Here is a 14,499-nt window from a genome sequence, read left to right as displayed (position 1 = left end):
TGCACTTGATAATATCTGAGGTCATTATTTTCATAATGAAGTTATTATTTTTATGGTAACTAAGTTAACGTCATTCGGCACTGAGCCTTTTGTTATGAATGCATCTCTCTTCTTATTCAACCTTGGGTTTCCCCAAATTTCTTTTGCCTTAAAAAAAAAGAATTTACTTAGCTTTCTTTCAGTCTCTGGATATGTTTTCTTATAGGCTTCAATAACTGTAAAATGACTCAGAATCCAGTCTTCCACACTATAAACATGTCATAAGATCTGTCATTTTTACTTTCTTCTAAAAATCTCCTTCTCAGAGCCGTTAACTGTTCTGTTTTAATCTGTATTGGTTGCCATATAAAATGGTGGTCTGACTATTGTCATAGGATATACTTCCTTCTTCAGCCAGGAATTCCATTCACTTCTTTTGCTCTGGATCTCCTATTATATGCCTCCCATATATTTTTCTCTTCCTCCTCTACCATCTCCTCTTCCTCTCCCACCTTTTTCTACCTTCCTCCTCCTCGTCCTTGTCCTCTTCCTCCTCCTCCTCCTTCTTCTTTTTCTTCTTCTTGTTTTACACTTACTGTTCAGAAGTTTTCTGAGAAAGCACGCATAAGAAATATATTTTGAGACTCTGCAAGTAGGGAATAGTTCTATCTTCACTCTTGGTTTCTAGTTTGGCTGGGTATAGAATTATAGGTTGGACATTATTTTCTCTGATGATTCTGAAAACACATTTGTCTTCTAGTTTACAAATGTTGTTGAGAAGTTTGTAGCTATTCTTGTTTCAATAATTTCTATGTCACTTGTTTTTTCTTCTTATAGTCTTTCCTTTATATTCAAGATTTTTAAAATTCAAAGATGACATAATGGGAACCTTCTTTTTCATTATTATATTGTAAGTTTGAATATTTAAATCTAGAAATTCATGTCCTTTACAAATATTCTAGTATACATTTTCTTTGACAATTTTCTGTTCTGTTTCTTCTTTCCTTTATTCAGAAGTCATAGTTTAGGATTTTGAACTTCTACAATTTCTTAAGTTTTTTTTTTTTGTCTTCTTGAGCTAGCGTCTATCAGCTTATGAAATATCCTCAACTTGGTCTTCTAGTTGTTTCATTGATGTGAACTATAGACCAATGTAGACCTGATGTCTGCTTGACATCTGCATGTGGTTATTCTCTCCAGTCTTCAAAGCCTACTTGTCTAGGACTAAATTCATTTTTAGCAAAAATGTTGTTATATTTTCTCTGGATGAATGGAACTACCATCTTTTAATAAACTCACCTACTGTTGACCTCATTTCTATTCACCTACCATTTCAAGTCCTGTTTATCCTACTTCCTTATTGGTTCTTATATATTCTTTATTATTATATCTCTTCCCTGGCCTGGGATACTGTCTAGGTTTCCTGCACTTATATTATCACTTATAGCTCTGATTCTTGGGTGAATGCACTATAATTGTTCATACCAGAACCTAGCCTTTGGATTAAACTCAAATATTACTTTTCCCACCCTCTTCTCCCCTAACTACATCCTACAATTTTCTTACTGCTACTAAATAATTCTTTTTTAACCTTAGGTATTGGAGTTGCCTATTCTCTTGCTTGTCTTCCAGAACAATTCCAGGACAGGTTAACAATTGTTACATAGCAAGTTCACAATAGTGATCTATGTCAAAACTCTCTACTCATCATTGATAGAATGAGGTGAATGATTTGTACTTTGAATAATTTTTTTCCTGCTTGAATATTTTTCCTCATCCTAAGTTAGAGTCTATCATCTTAGAATGCCTCTTCATTTATTGTAATTGTATTCTGTGACTATAAGCCCAAGCTTTTCTTGAACATGATATCTAATTCAAATATTTACTGCCATTTAAGTTATATCAGAACCCTGGGCTCTTCCAGAACGCAGTCTTTAAATCACATACCTTAGTTTGCCTTTTATGCTTGAAAATGCCACAAACTTTTTGTCATGTAAAATATCCTGATTTTTGGTTTGGAAAATTTGGGAATACAGTGGAGAACCAACAGACACCCATTAGCTTAAGGAGATTTTCAGATAGTGATGTCAGCTATTATGCCTCTGTGTGTCCCTAGACTGACTTTTTCATGTTATACCATATAGATTGTTGTTAGTATCCATCTCTGGATCACTTAGTTAGAGTGTATGGTGATAACAGTTGATGATGTTATGCAGAAGAGCCCTGGCAAGCCCCTCCTTGCCTGTAGACATTTCCCTGCTTTTCACACAGCCTGTTTGCTTTTGCTCTCTTTGGAGAAAGTATATTATATTTATCATTCCTAGTTTTCCTGCCTGTGATACAAGTGATATCTCCATCATCTCTCACAAATGAACACTGGGTTTATTTCTGTTATAATACATCTGGCTAGGGTAGGACCATTGTATAATCTTACATTTTACTCCCCATATCAATTCTGCCACCCAGGGTGACTTGTGACATTAAGATTATGTTGGTTTGTATTATTTGGCTGTATCCAATGTGGCTTAGAAGAACATTTGCTAAAATTGAATTCTCCCTGTAAGTTGTTTTTCCCCTGATGTTATTTATCTTGTTTACCTGTTTATGTGTCTGAATTTTACCTAGTGTCTAAATTTCATACCAGTAGGAGTGTGGGGTCAGAGAAATGTCTTCTGAGTTAATATATAGTAAGGAATACAATTCTTTCTTATTAGAAGATTTCATAGGCTGAAATTTAACCTTTTTGATAACACACAAAGAAGCAGGGAAAGTAATCTGACTATGGTATTCAGAGGCCAGACCTTTGAAAAGTGATTAGGTTTAGGAAAGGTCATTAAGATGGAGCCCCTCTGAATCTTGTTGGGTTTGTGAGAAGAGGGAGAGAGAGTAGACAGAGTACACATACACACACATATAGGAATGAATTCCTGTCTCTCACTATTGCTATATGATGCCTGACCCTCTTAGGACTCTGCCAGCCAGAAGTTCCCCATGAAAAGCAGCCCCCAGCTCTTTAGAGCCATGAACCAAAATGAACCTCTTTTCTTTACAAAGATAATCTCTTAGTAAAACAGTACTAATGGCTTTTTGTTCTGTTACATCAAAAATCTGTTTGGTAGATGAGAGGGAACAAAACAAAATGAAGCTACCCTCTCTGTTATTTAACTATATCAACATAAAAAAGACCAATGCAGTACCTCTCTATAAGGCTACCTCATCCCCTCCACCCCCCCTCCAAAAAAAAAAGTCTTGCCAGATAAGTAACAAACATTTTTTTTTCCTATGTGCATCACTTCCCTTGGCTAGTTCTTTCTAGAAGTCACTCTCCTCATACTCTGTGTGCCAAATCCCTGTAGTTTCTCAAAGACTAAATCAAATTTCATGTTCTTTTTTTTTTTGGTCCGGTCGTGGGGTCTGCACTCTGGGCCTGGGCACTGTCCCTCAGCTCTTCAGCTCAAGGCTAGTGCTCTACCATTTGAGCCACAGCACCACTTCTGGCTTTTTTCTTTTTGCTTATGTGGTGCTGAGGAATCAAACCCAGGGCCTCATGCATGCAAGGCAAGTGCTCTACCACTGATCCAACTTCCCAGCCCCTAAATTTCATGTCCTTTATTTCTCCAGATTTGCTGGAACTTCAACTTTTCTTTATGTGGTTTTCCCCAGGTACTCATAATATCAACTATTTTAATACTGTCTTAAATATTGTAGCATTGTTCCTTTGTAAAGGATTTAAATATAAAGTATTATTTCTTTAACCTAGATTTAAATTTTCTGAGGTCAGGAACCATATCTTCTTTTCATAAGAGATTCCCTACTTACTGACAAGAGTTCTAGGCAGAGCATATCCATTTAGTTGAAATTCTGTTTTAGAAGACTCAAGGAAAGGAAGCAAGTCTTGCAAACAGGGTTAGGGAACTAATCCTTTTCTTTAAAGACAAGTGTGATGAAAAAAATCTGTGGAGGAACAGTTTTCTCCCACAACTGCTACAATTGGTTCTTTACTAAAGCATTCCAAGTCTAATTTGAGCATTTGCCATTGAAGAATTTTTAATTCCCCTTTGTGGGATCCTCAGAAAGGGCAGGCCATGTTGGAAGTGGTCCAGGGAGCCTCACGCCTGGCTGGGCACAGGGCAAGGCTGTGACTCTCTGCTTCCCCAAACCTTCAGTGTATTTGAAATCTTTTCTCAGTGTCTACACAAAAGATGCACAGTTCGATTCTTCTATTTTATACATTTGAGAGGGCTAGGAGAAAAAGGAATACTTAGGATAGTTTAAGAGTTCAGTTTTTAGTTAATGTCACCGCTGAACATTTAGGTTCGAAGTAACAATTCATACTTCTTTTCTTACTCCCCTCATTCTCTCCACTCATCTGAGACCCAGAATGAGGTTTGACTCTCTTATAAAAGCTCAGTTTATAGTTTGTGTAGGTAGGAAAATGTCCCCTCTTTGACCACTTTAGCAAAGTAACCATCTAACTCATGTCAATTGATGTTTGACATCCTAAGTCTAACTTGTGTATTTGAGCTCTACATCCACTACCCATGACTTGTGTATTTGAAACATGTTCCAGACACATATTTTGGGGTATAAGGTGTTGTTATAGAGTGAAAGGTTGAATGTATTTGATAGGAAGTCTAGAGATTGTTTCTGCTCCTGAGAAGAATCCTCTAATTAGAATTTTCAGAGTAAGAGGAATGTTTGTTATTATTGATAATGGGCCTCTCATACCACAACTGCTCTGATCTTTGCTGCTACTAAGAAGATTCAGAGTAGATTTTATCCATTTCAGAAGAACTAAACATGTATTAGCCGGTTTGGGCTATGAGCCCTGTGAGATCATCCTGATCTCAGGAAGGGAGGGAGGCTGGAGATGGAGTTCAGTCAAGAGGGTAATGATTCAGTCCAGCACAAATGATAAACCTTGATCATTGTGCAAATGACATAATTTAATTTTATGCTTTAGGGCTGAATAATAAATCCATTGTGTGTATATACCACAGTGTTTTTATTCATGAACTGATGGACACCCAGACTGATTCTATGGTTTGGCTATTGTGAATTGTGCTGCTATAAAAATGGATGTTCATGTATCTCTGTTGTATATAGACATATATATGATATATGCTCAGGAGTGGTGTAGCAGGATTATATAAGAGGTCTACTTCTAGTTTTGTGAGGAACTTTCATACTGATTTCCATATTGCCGGTACCAATTTACACTCTCACCAACATTATATAAGGGCTTCCTGTACCATTCTTACTAGCATTTGTTATTGCTTATTTAATTAATTAACAATTAATTTTTTTCAATTAATTATTTTTGATAATTGCCATTCTTACTGGAGTGAGATGGAATCTCTGTGATGTCTTGATTACATTTCCTTTATGGCTAATGATGTTGAACATGTCTTCATGTATTTATTTGCCATTTGTATTCCATTTGAGAATTATCTGCTTACTTCATTTGCCTATTTATTGTTCTTTTGGTATTTAACTTGTGGAAATTTTTACATGTTATGGGTATTAATTCTTTATCCAATGAATATGCAGAGAAGATTTTCTCTCCTTAAGTTGGTTGTCTCTTGATTCTGACAACTCTTTCCTTTGCTGTGTAGAAGCATTTAAAAAAATTGATGCAATCCCATTGATCAATTCTTGCTTTTATTTCCTGGGCAGTTGAAATCCCATTCACAAAAGCATTACCTATGCCTGTGTTCAAGGATTTTCCCTATTTTTTTTCTCTATTAGTTTCAAAGTTTTGAATTAATTTTGAAGTAATTTTTCTACAGAATGAGAAATAGGGGATCTACTTACAGTCTTCCATGTGTGAATATTCACTTTTCCCAGCATCACTTGTAGAAGAAGCTCTCTGTTCTCTAAGATATGTTTCTGGTTTTTTTGTTGTTGTTGAAAATAAAATGGCTTAGCAAGATGGTTGAAACTATTTGGGTTTATATCTGCATCTTCTTTTCTATTCCATTTGTCTATAGGTTTGCTTTTGTGTACTCTCATGCTGTTTCTGTTGCTGTCTCTAGATAGTATAGTTTGAAGTCAAGTATTGTCATACTTCCAGCATTGCTCTTTTTAGTCAAGATTGTGCTTTCATATCAATTTTGATTAATTTTGCTACTGGTGTGAAAAATGATATTGGAATTTTTATGGAGATTGCCTTGCACCTATAGAGGCTTTTGGTACATTAGCAATTTTCACAGGCTTAATTTTGTTAATCCATGAACATGGGAAGTCTTTTTTATCTTACAGTGTCTTCTTTAATTTAGTTCTTCAAAGTTTTATATTATTTATTGTAGAGGCCTGTCATCTCTGTGCTTTACTCTGTTTACTTGCTGTATTATGATAGTTTGTTTGTATGTATTGACCAATTCTTGTGTGCCTGGAATGAAACTAACTTGATCCTAGTGTAATGATCTTTTTAATGTGTTGTTGAATTCAGTTTGCAAGTTTTTTGCTTGTTGTTGTTGACGGTCTTGGAGCTTGAACTCAGGGCCTGGGTACTCTCCCTGAGCTTTTTCACTCAAAGCTATTGCTCTACAACTTGAGCCACTGTTCTACTTACGGCTTTTTGTGGTTAATTGGAGATAAGAGTCTCAGAGACTTTCCTGCCCAGTCTGGCTTTGAACTGTGATCCTCAGTTCTCAGACTCCTAAGTAGCTAGGATTTCAGGCATGAACCATGGGAGCTAAGCTGCAAGTATTTTTTAGTAAGAATTTATTAGGCTCATTTCTATTTAATGTTTTGAGATTATTGTGAATGGATTATTTTCCTGATTTCTTTCTCAGTCCATTTGTTATTACTGTATAGAAAAACTATTGATTTTTGTATACTAAAATTATGTCCTGCTACTTTGTAAATATTTTTATCAGATGTAAGAGGGTTTTTTGTTTTGTTGTTAGAGTCCTTAGGGTTTTCTAAGTATAGGGTTTTATTGTCTACAAATAGGTATAATTTGACATTCTCCTTTCCTAGCTATACCTTTTAAATTCCATTCCTTTTTGCCTTTTTGCTCTGGCAAAGAATTCAAGCACTCTTACAGAGTAGGAGTGGAGAAAGTGACCACCCTTGTCTCACCATTGATTTTAGAGGAAATAGTTTCAGGTTTTCCTCATTAAGTTTGACATTGGCTGTGGATTTATCATATATAGTCTTTATAACTGAGCTCCTCTTCTCTCTTTCCCACCCTTCCCTTATCTTCCCTTCCTAGTCCTTTTCTTTTCTTTCTTCTCTTTTTTTTCTCTTCTCTTTTTGCCAGTACTGGGACTTCAACTGTCTTTTAGCTTTTCCATTTAAGACTGGCAGTGTAAGCCAGTTTTGAGCCAAAGCTCCATTTCCAACTTTTTGGTGGTTAATTGGAGAGAAGAGTCTTACAGACTTTTCTTTTGGGGCAGGCTTTGAATCTTAGTCCTCAGATCTCAGCTTCCTGTATAGCTAGGATTACAGGTGTGAGCCACCAGCACCCAGCCTGAACTATGCTCTTTCTATTCTTAGTTTCTTCAGGAATTTTATCATGAAGTTAAGTTGAATTTTCTCATTTTTCTGCATTTATTTATATTTTTATTTTATTTTATTCTGTTTGTGTACTCTATTATGTTAATTAATTTGCATAGGCTGGCCAATCCTTTCACACCTGGAGTGAAATCAGCTTGAATATAATGTATCGTCTTTTTAATGTACTGTTGCATTCAGTGTACTAGTATTCTATTAAGAATTTTTGCATGTATGTTCATCAAAGGAATTGGTCTGCAAGTTTCTTTTTTTCCATGTCCTTGTTCGGTTTTTGTATCAGGTTTTAGTGGCTTTATAGAGTGAATGTAGAAGCAGTCTTTCTCTTTCTATTTTTATGAGATAGTTTGTGAAGCATTAGAGTTTATTCTTTTTTAAAGTTCTGGTAAAACCAATATATCCATTTGGTCCTGGGTCAAGCTTTTTTAAAATAAGCTGCCTATTAGGAAAGAACTTGTAAAAAAAAAAAGAACTGGTAAACTAAATTGTAAGAAGATACTCTTCACTAAAAGTAGCTCAATTTTGGTGATGTGAGAGTGCTTTTGACCAAGATGATCCAAGGCCAATGATGGACTTCAGCCATGGTTGCAGACTACTTGGAAGATATTTTGGGTCAGTGAGACCACCCTGGTTGAACTTCAGTCACATCATATACAGAAGTAGGAGCTTACTCTAGTTTTGCTTACATGATGCCTGTATGTGGCTGGTTGCTGGGCTATTCTATAACGAGTGAAGAGATAGAAGGTTTCTATTAGGAAGCCCCTCATTTGCCCATAATAGAGCTTCTTATATGGGTCTTTTGTATGTGTGTGGTTGTGCTGTGTGTGTGTGTGTGTGTGTGTGTGTGTGTGTGTGTGTGTGTGTGTTTATGTGGTGTGGTTCACTGCAGTTTGCTGGTAAGTATTCAGAGCCTTCAATAAGCCTGGCAATCTTCAGAGAATTTGTCTTTTCTTGGATATTTGAGGAAAATAATTGTGGTAAGATTATTTGTTGAAAACATTAATTTGTATTTTTGTTTTCAAGGCTGTGGAAGCCTCAGAGAAAAGGAGACTTATTTTTTCCAGAATTCTGAGAAGACCATTGTGTTTTCTTATTGCAATAGCAGTTTACAGATCATGACTTTCAAAATTCTTAACTCTTCAAAATTATGTAAAGGGTATGTGTCTGTACATGGAGGAGCAGAGCGTGTGGAGAAGAGAGTCAGGAGAAGGGGATTATCAGAGGCTAGGAAGAATTGAGGGGGGGGGGTCAGTATTTGAAAACCAACTTAGTTGAGGTACAGGTTTATATGGAGTTTGAATCCTGTTCCCCCACTTCATTTTGTATCACATTCACAATGTACCTTTCTCACAGGTTGCCCACCTGCATGTCTCTGGCTTTGGAGAAGCAGATCCTGTGGGACTTTATGAACATGGTCCTCTTTCAGGGAGCTGGGGTGGGGGTGGGGGAAGAGGGAGGCCAGGACTCCTTAAGACCCCTGTCATTTTTCATATTTCTCACTGCCTTGGTTCCAAGATGTCAACCTGAATAGGAAGCCTTTTATCATTTCCTGGAAGCAATAGCTTTTGAGGCCAAGAGGAAATTAGCCAGGGAAAAAACAAATTGTTTCATCTCGTAGGAAACAATGTTTAATCAAGGATCTCAAGAAAACAATCAAGAAACTGTTTTGAACCAATTAGCTGCCTATCCTATTGGAAAGAGTTAATGCACCACAAGGATGGCAGCTATTTTTAGACTCCTAAGGAGACAAGAGTTGGTTTGAAGTTCCAGATTGAAGGTAGATCCAAGGCTCCATGATGTGGTGGGTAAGTAACCCAAATTAAACATTAAGGGAGACCACCCAGACCCTGAATTCAAGCCCTAGTACAGATACCACAGAAATAAAGAAAAAGAAAAAAAAAAGAAGAAACAATTTCCTAATTTGACTAGCTTATTTACTGTGAGAAGAAAAATTGAAGTAACTACAGGGTTGGGTTGGGTCAACAGAGACAAGTTTTCCCAGGCCATCCAAAACCCAACAGCCCTCCTTTTCATCAACTACTACCTTGGCCCCCCAAAAGCTGTCTAGCCTGTGTGCAGACACTTCTATTCCACATGCTCACTCAAGATGTTCAGATAAGCAGGGTTTAGAACTACAGGCTCCCAAGTCTAAATCAGGAAGAAAGATAAAGCAAAGATGAATGAAGAACTTAGCTCATGAAAATGCCAACTCACCAAATTCCCAGAGTACAAAGCCTGAGCTCTGACAAGCCATCTGGGGAAAAAAAAGAATACAAGGAGATAGCCCATCTTCCTTACAAATCACAGCAAGACACTGTATTAAAGGTTGTCTACTTTCACAATATTAATTCTTCCAATCCAGGAGCATGGTAAGTTTTTCCATTTCCTTATATCTGCTTAAATTTCTTTTTTCAGATTTTTAAAATTTTCACAATTTTAAAAGTTTTTTTTTTCATGTCTTTTGTTAATTCCTAGGTATTTTATTTTGTTTTCAAAGGCTAGTACAAATGGAGATACTTTCCTGGTTTCAGTCTTGATCTTTTCACTGCTGGCATACAGAAAAGCTACCAATTTTTCTGGGTTGATTGTATATCTTGCTACTTTGCCAAAGTTTAGGATCAGCTCAAGTAACTTGGAAGGAGAAACTATAGGGTTCTTTGAATACAGGATAATATTGTCTGCAAAGAGGGATAGTTTTACTACTTCTTTCCCTATTTGGATTCCTTTTTTGACCCAGCAATTCCACTTCTGGGCATTTATATAATAGAACACAAACAAGGCCACACTAAAGCTACCAACACAACCATGTTCATTTCAGCAATTTACCATAGGTAGGAAATGGAATGCCCCTCTGTGGTTGAATGGGTCAAAAAATATGGTATATACACACAATGGAATTTTACTCATCCATCAGAAAGAATGATATTGCACCACTTGTAAGGAAATGGAAAGACTTGGAAAAAATTGTGTTAAGCAAAGTAAGCCAGACCCAAAGAAGCTTAGGTTGCACAGTTTCCCTCATTTATGGTAACTAGAATGTGCCTATAAATCCACAAGAAAACATATTGGATGGTGAAAGAAAAAAAATTTATATTAGGACATGATAAATTATACAGGTCTCTAGGCATTCACACAGAGTGAGACCAAAGGAGGGTATTCTTAGGAGAGGATCATAAAGGTGCCATAGCTATGGTGCATCTGATCATATAAAATAATATTTATTGAAATGAAATCCAGGGGTCTGGGAAGGTGGCTCAGTGGTAGAGTGCTTGCCTTGCATGTATGAGGTCCTGGATTCAATTCCTCAGTACCACATAAGCAGAAAAAGCTGGAAGTGGCAATGGCTCAAGTGGTAGAGTGCTAGCCTTGAGCTGAAGAGCTGAGGGACAGCACCCAGGCCCAGAGTTCAGGCCCCACAACTGGACCCCCCCCCAGCCAAAAAAAGAGGAAGAAATGAAATCCAGGAAATGGAAACAAGAGGTGTTTCTTTTACTTTGTTGCTGTTTTTGTTCTGTTTTCCTTTTGTCTTGTTTGTAATTTTATCTGTCTTCTGGAGGATAAGGGGGCACAGAAATGGTGGGGTGAAAAGTGAACAAATGCAGTGGTGGTACTCACACTGTTGAAAATGACAATGTTGTCAGACACCTTGTATTCATATAGTTTTGTAGAGTGGGAACTTCTTTGTACAACTACTTAAAGATAATAATAAAAATGTTAGTAATAAAATAAAATAACAAATAAAAGAAAGAAAATGAACTATACTATTTGTGGGTGTGGCCAGGAGGGAAAAACTGGGAGATGGTAAGGGAAGGGGTGATATTGTTCAAAAAGAAATGTACTGCTGGATGCCAGTGGTTCATGTCTGTAATCCTAGCTACTCAGGAGGCTGAGATCAGGTGATCCTGGTTCAAAGCCAACCAGAGCAGAAAAGTCCATGAGACTCTTATCTTGAATAAACTACCAGAAAACCAGAAGTGGCACTGTGGCTCAAAGTGGTAGAGCGCTAGCCTTGATCTGAAGAGCTGAGGGGCAGTGCCCAGGCCTAGAGTTCAAGCCCCACAAGGGACCAAAAAAAAAAAAAAAAAAAAAAAAAAAAGAAAGAAAGAGAGAAAGAAAGAAATGTACTGTTTACCTGACTAATACAACTGTAACCCTTCTGAATAACACCTTTACACTAGCAATAAATATTTTTTTTTAAAAAAAGGTTGCCTAACAAGGAAGAGGAAACAAAGGAGGAGGCTACAATGCTTGATAAGAAATGTACTCATTATCTTGCCCATGTAATTGTAACCCCTCTGTACAGTATGTTCACAATAAAAAAAAAGGTTGCTTAAGGTCTTCTCTGATCCTTACAACAGTTCTGAGTGGGAGTTATTTTTATCATCATAGTCTATGAAGTTCAGAGAAGCTATGAAACTTTCCTATTGCCACACAGATCGAGATCATCAGACTATTAATAAATGTGTGCATTTCATGTAATTCATGATAAAGCTAATGTCTAACTCCAGGGTGTAAAATAATATATGTTGATTACATTTTCTCCAGTAACTGTGCCTTATCACTAAAATTTCTGTGGCTTCTTGGAACTGAATCAAAAGATAAGTTTCTCAGTAATCACTTCAGAGGGATTCTCATTTAGAGAGTGCATGCATGTCTTCTCTGTTCGGGGAGAAGAGTAAATCATGTTTGAGAAGATGTTTCTTCCGTGACTACATAAATACAGGCTTTTATTTTTTCTTTTTTTTCCTTCTGAGTCCATAGACAATAATTTTAATTGCTGTGCTCTTCCTCTCCTGCATTAAAGTAGCCACACTATGAAAGTTATGTGTTAAAAATTTTATTCCTCTGCTGCAATCTCTGCCTCCGAGTATATTGTTCATGTTTGCATTTACTCAAAAGTATTATAAATAAAAGATTTAAATAGGAAATGTGTTTGATATGGAAATTCCATAGTTAAGTAGCCTACAAAACTTGCCAGATGCTTGTGAAAGAAGCTAGCAGTTCAGGGGGGTAAGTCTTTATTGATTCCTAGAGGGCAGTATGAGCTACTTGGGAACCATGAAGTTAAAAAAAAAAAGACAAAGTAAAAAAGAGAAGCCCTATATTGGGGAAAGGAAGTATAGCAGCATCGACTTCATAATTAGGAAAACCTCCACTGAATGTAAGGCCTGCAACCAGCTCACCACTCTCTTGTCCCCAAATAGCTTCTTCTTCTAAGGCTAATGACCTTATGCTTTTGCTTATGATGCTGTTTTTTTTATTCCCCTCCCAGGGAGTGCACACTTAATGCTTGGAGGGTGACCTGAGGGGAGTTTCCCAGACCTGAGTTTTAGAGTATGTAAATTTCAGGGCCATTTCTGGAAGCACAAATTGGCTGTTATCCTTGAGAAGGTGAATGAGCTGCTGCCCATGTCCAGGCTGGGCTTTCGTAGAGAGCCATGCCGCCTCTCAGGACCAGTATCTCTTTATGAGATCCAAGTGAGAATTAGCTCTGTTCCCTTTCTGTCCTTCACAGAAGCTATCCAAACACATTCCACAGCTATTATTTGACTGACTTTCTAATGGCCTCATCTTCTTCTGATTAAAAACAAAGAAGTTACAAATTCTCATTATTCTAAATTTTCTTTCTAATTGTGAAGAAATGATGCCTTATTTATAGATTTGCCTAAATGTTTTTCTTTCTTTTTCTTTAGCAGATGCCATGTACATTTCAACATACATATCAACATGCATACATTAATTGATGTTGTGTCTAAGAATTGGTTAGGCAGTGTGAGAGATATAAATGGAATCAAGTATATTAGAATGTGAGATTAATACGCTCAAACAATCAGAGTGTAAGTGCAACTTGACTTCAGTACCTGAAGAAGGTTCTTGGCAGCTTACTGGTTGGGTGTCAGAGGGAAGACAATGATGTAGGGGCCTGAAATAAACAGGAGCAGGCTCAGGGTAGGATTTAACTTGGCTTGAGAGAAATCAGCTACATTTGGATAGATAAGAAAGTTCTATCCAGTATGTGAGAATATGGAACAGAATTGAAGGGTTGAGCACTGGCTTGGATCATGAAATGCAAGGTAGAGGAATGCAAATTAGAAGTTCCTGAATTAATTATTTCTAAAGCACCCCACTTCTACTTAGTCATTGTTCTTTCTTTCTTTCTTTCCTTTCTTTTTTTTCTTTCTTTCTTTCTTTCTTTTTCTTTCTTTCTTTTCCTTCCTTCCTTCCTTCCTTCCTTCCTTCCTTCCTTCCTTCCTTCCTTCCTTCCTCCCTTCTTTTCTTCCTTCTCTCTTTCTTATTATTTGTGCCACTACTGGGCCTTGAACTCAGGTCCTCAAGGTCTCACTTGACTTTTTCACTCAAGGCTACCACTCTACCACTTAAGCCACAGTTACACTTTTGATCTGTTGCTGGTTAATTGGGGAGAAGAGAGTATCTCATTGACTTTTCTACCTAGGCTGGATTCAAACCATGATCCCCAGATCTCAGCCTTTGGAGTGGCTAGGATTACAGGGCCTAGCCACTGGTGCTGAGCTAGTAATTTTTATTCCTGACTATTGATTTTTGGGGAGTCAACTATGATTGAAGACCTCTCTGTACTACTATTTGGGGGCTCTCCATTGTCACCAAATTCTAGTTATTGGAAATCAATGCTTCCAAAACTAACCAAAATTAGGTTTCATATGGCAGGGTCAGAGATACACTTGTTTAGAAAAGTTATCAACAGAAGTATCTTTGGGTCCTACAAGGTGTGTGTGTGTGTGTGTGTGTGTGTGTGTGTGTGTGTGTGTGTGAGTGTGTGTATGTGTGTGTGTGTGTGTGTGTGAGTGAAGAGAAGTGTGTCCATAACCCCAGGTGCCCAAGCTGGATAGTTTATGCCAGCATGAATTTCTTCCTTGCAGAACATTGTGTTATTTTTCAAAATCATGTAAAGAGCTTTTCAGCAACATAACAGGAGTGCTTAGTTATCTCTTTATTGGGAAGTAAATTATATGGTTATAAAGT

This window comes from Dipodomys spectabilis, unplaced genomic scaffold (assembly GCF_019054845.1).
Source record: "Dipodomys spectabilis isolate Male_0828 unplaced genomic scaffold, ASM1905484v1 ptg000026l, whole genome shotgun sequence".
Classification (NCBI taxonomy): domain Eukaryota; kingdom Metazoa; phylum Chordata; class Mammalia; order Rodentia; family Heteromyidae; genus Dipodomys; species Dipodomys spectabilis.
The sequence above is the reverse complement of the archived record's forward strand: the minus strand, read 5'-3'. Positions refer to the sequence as shown.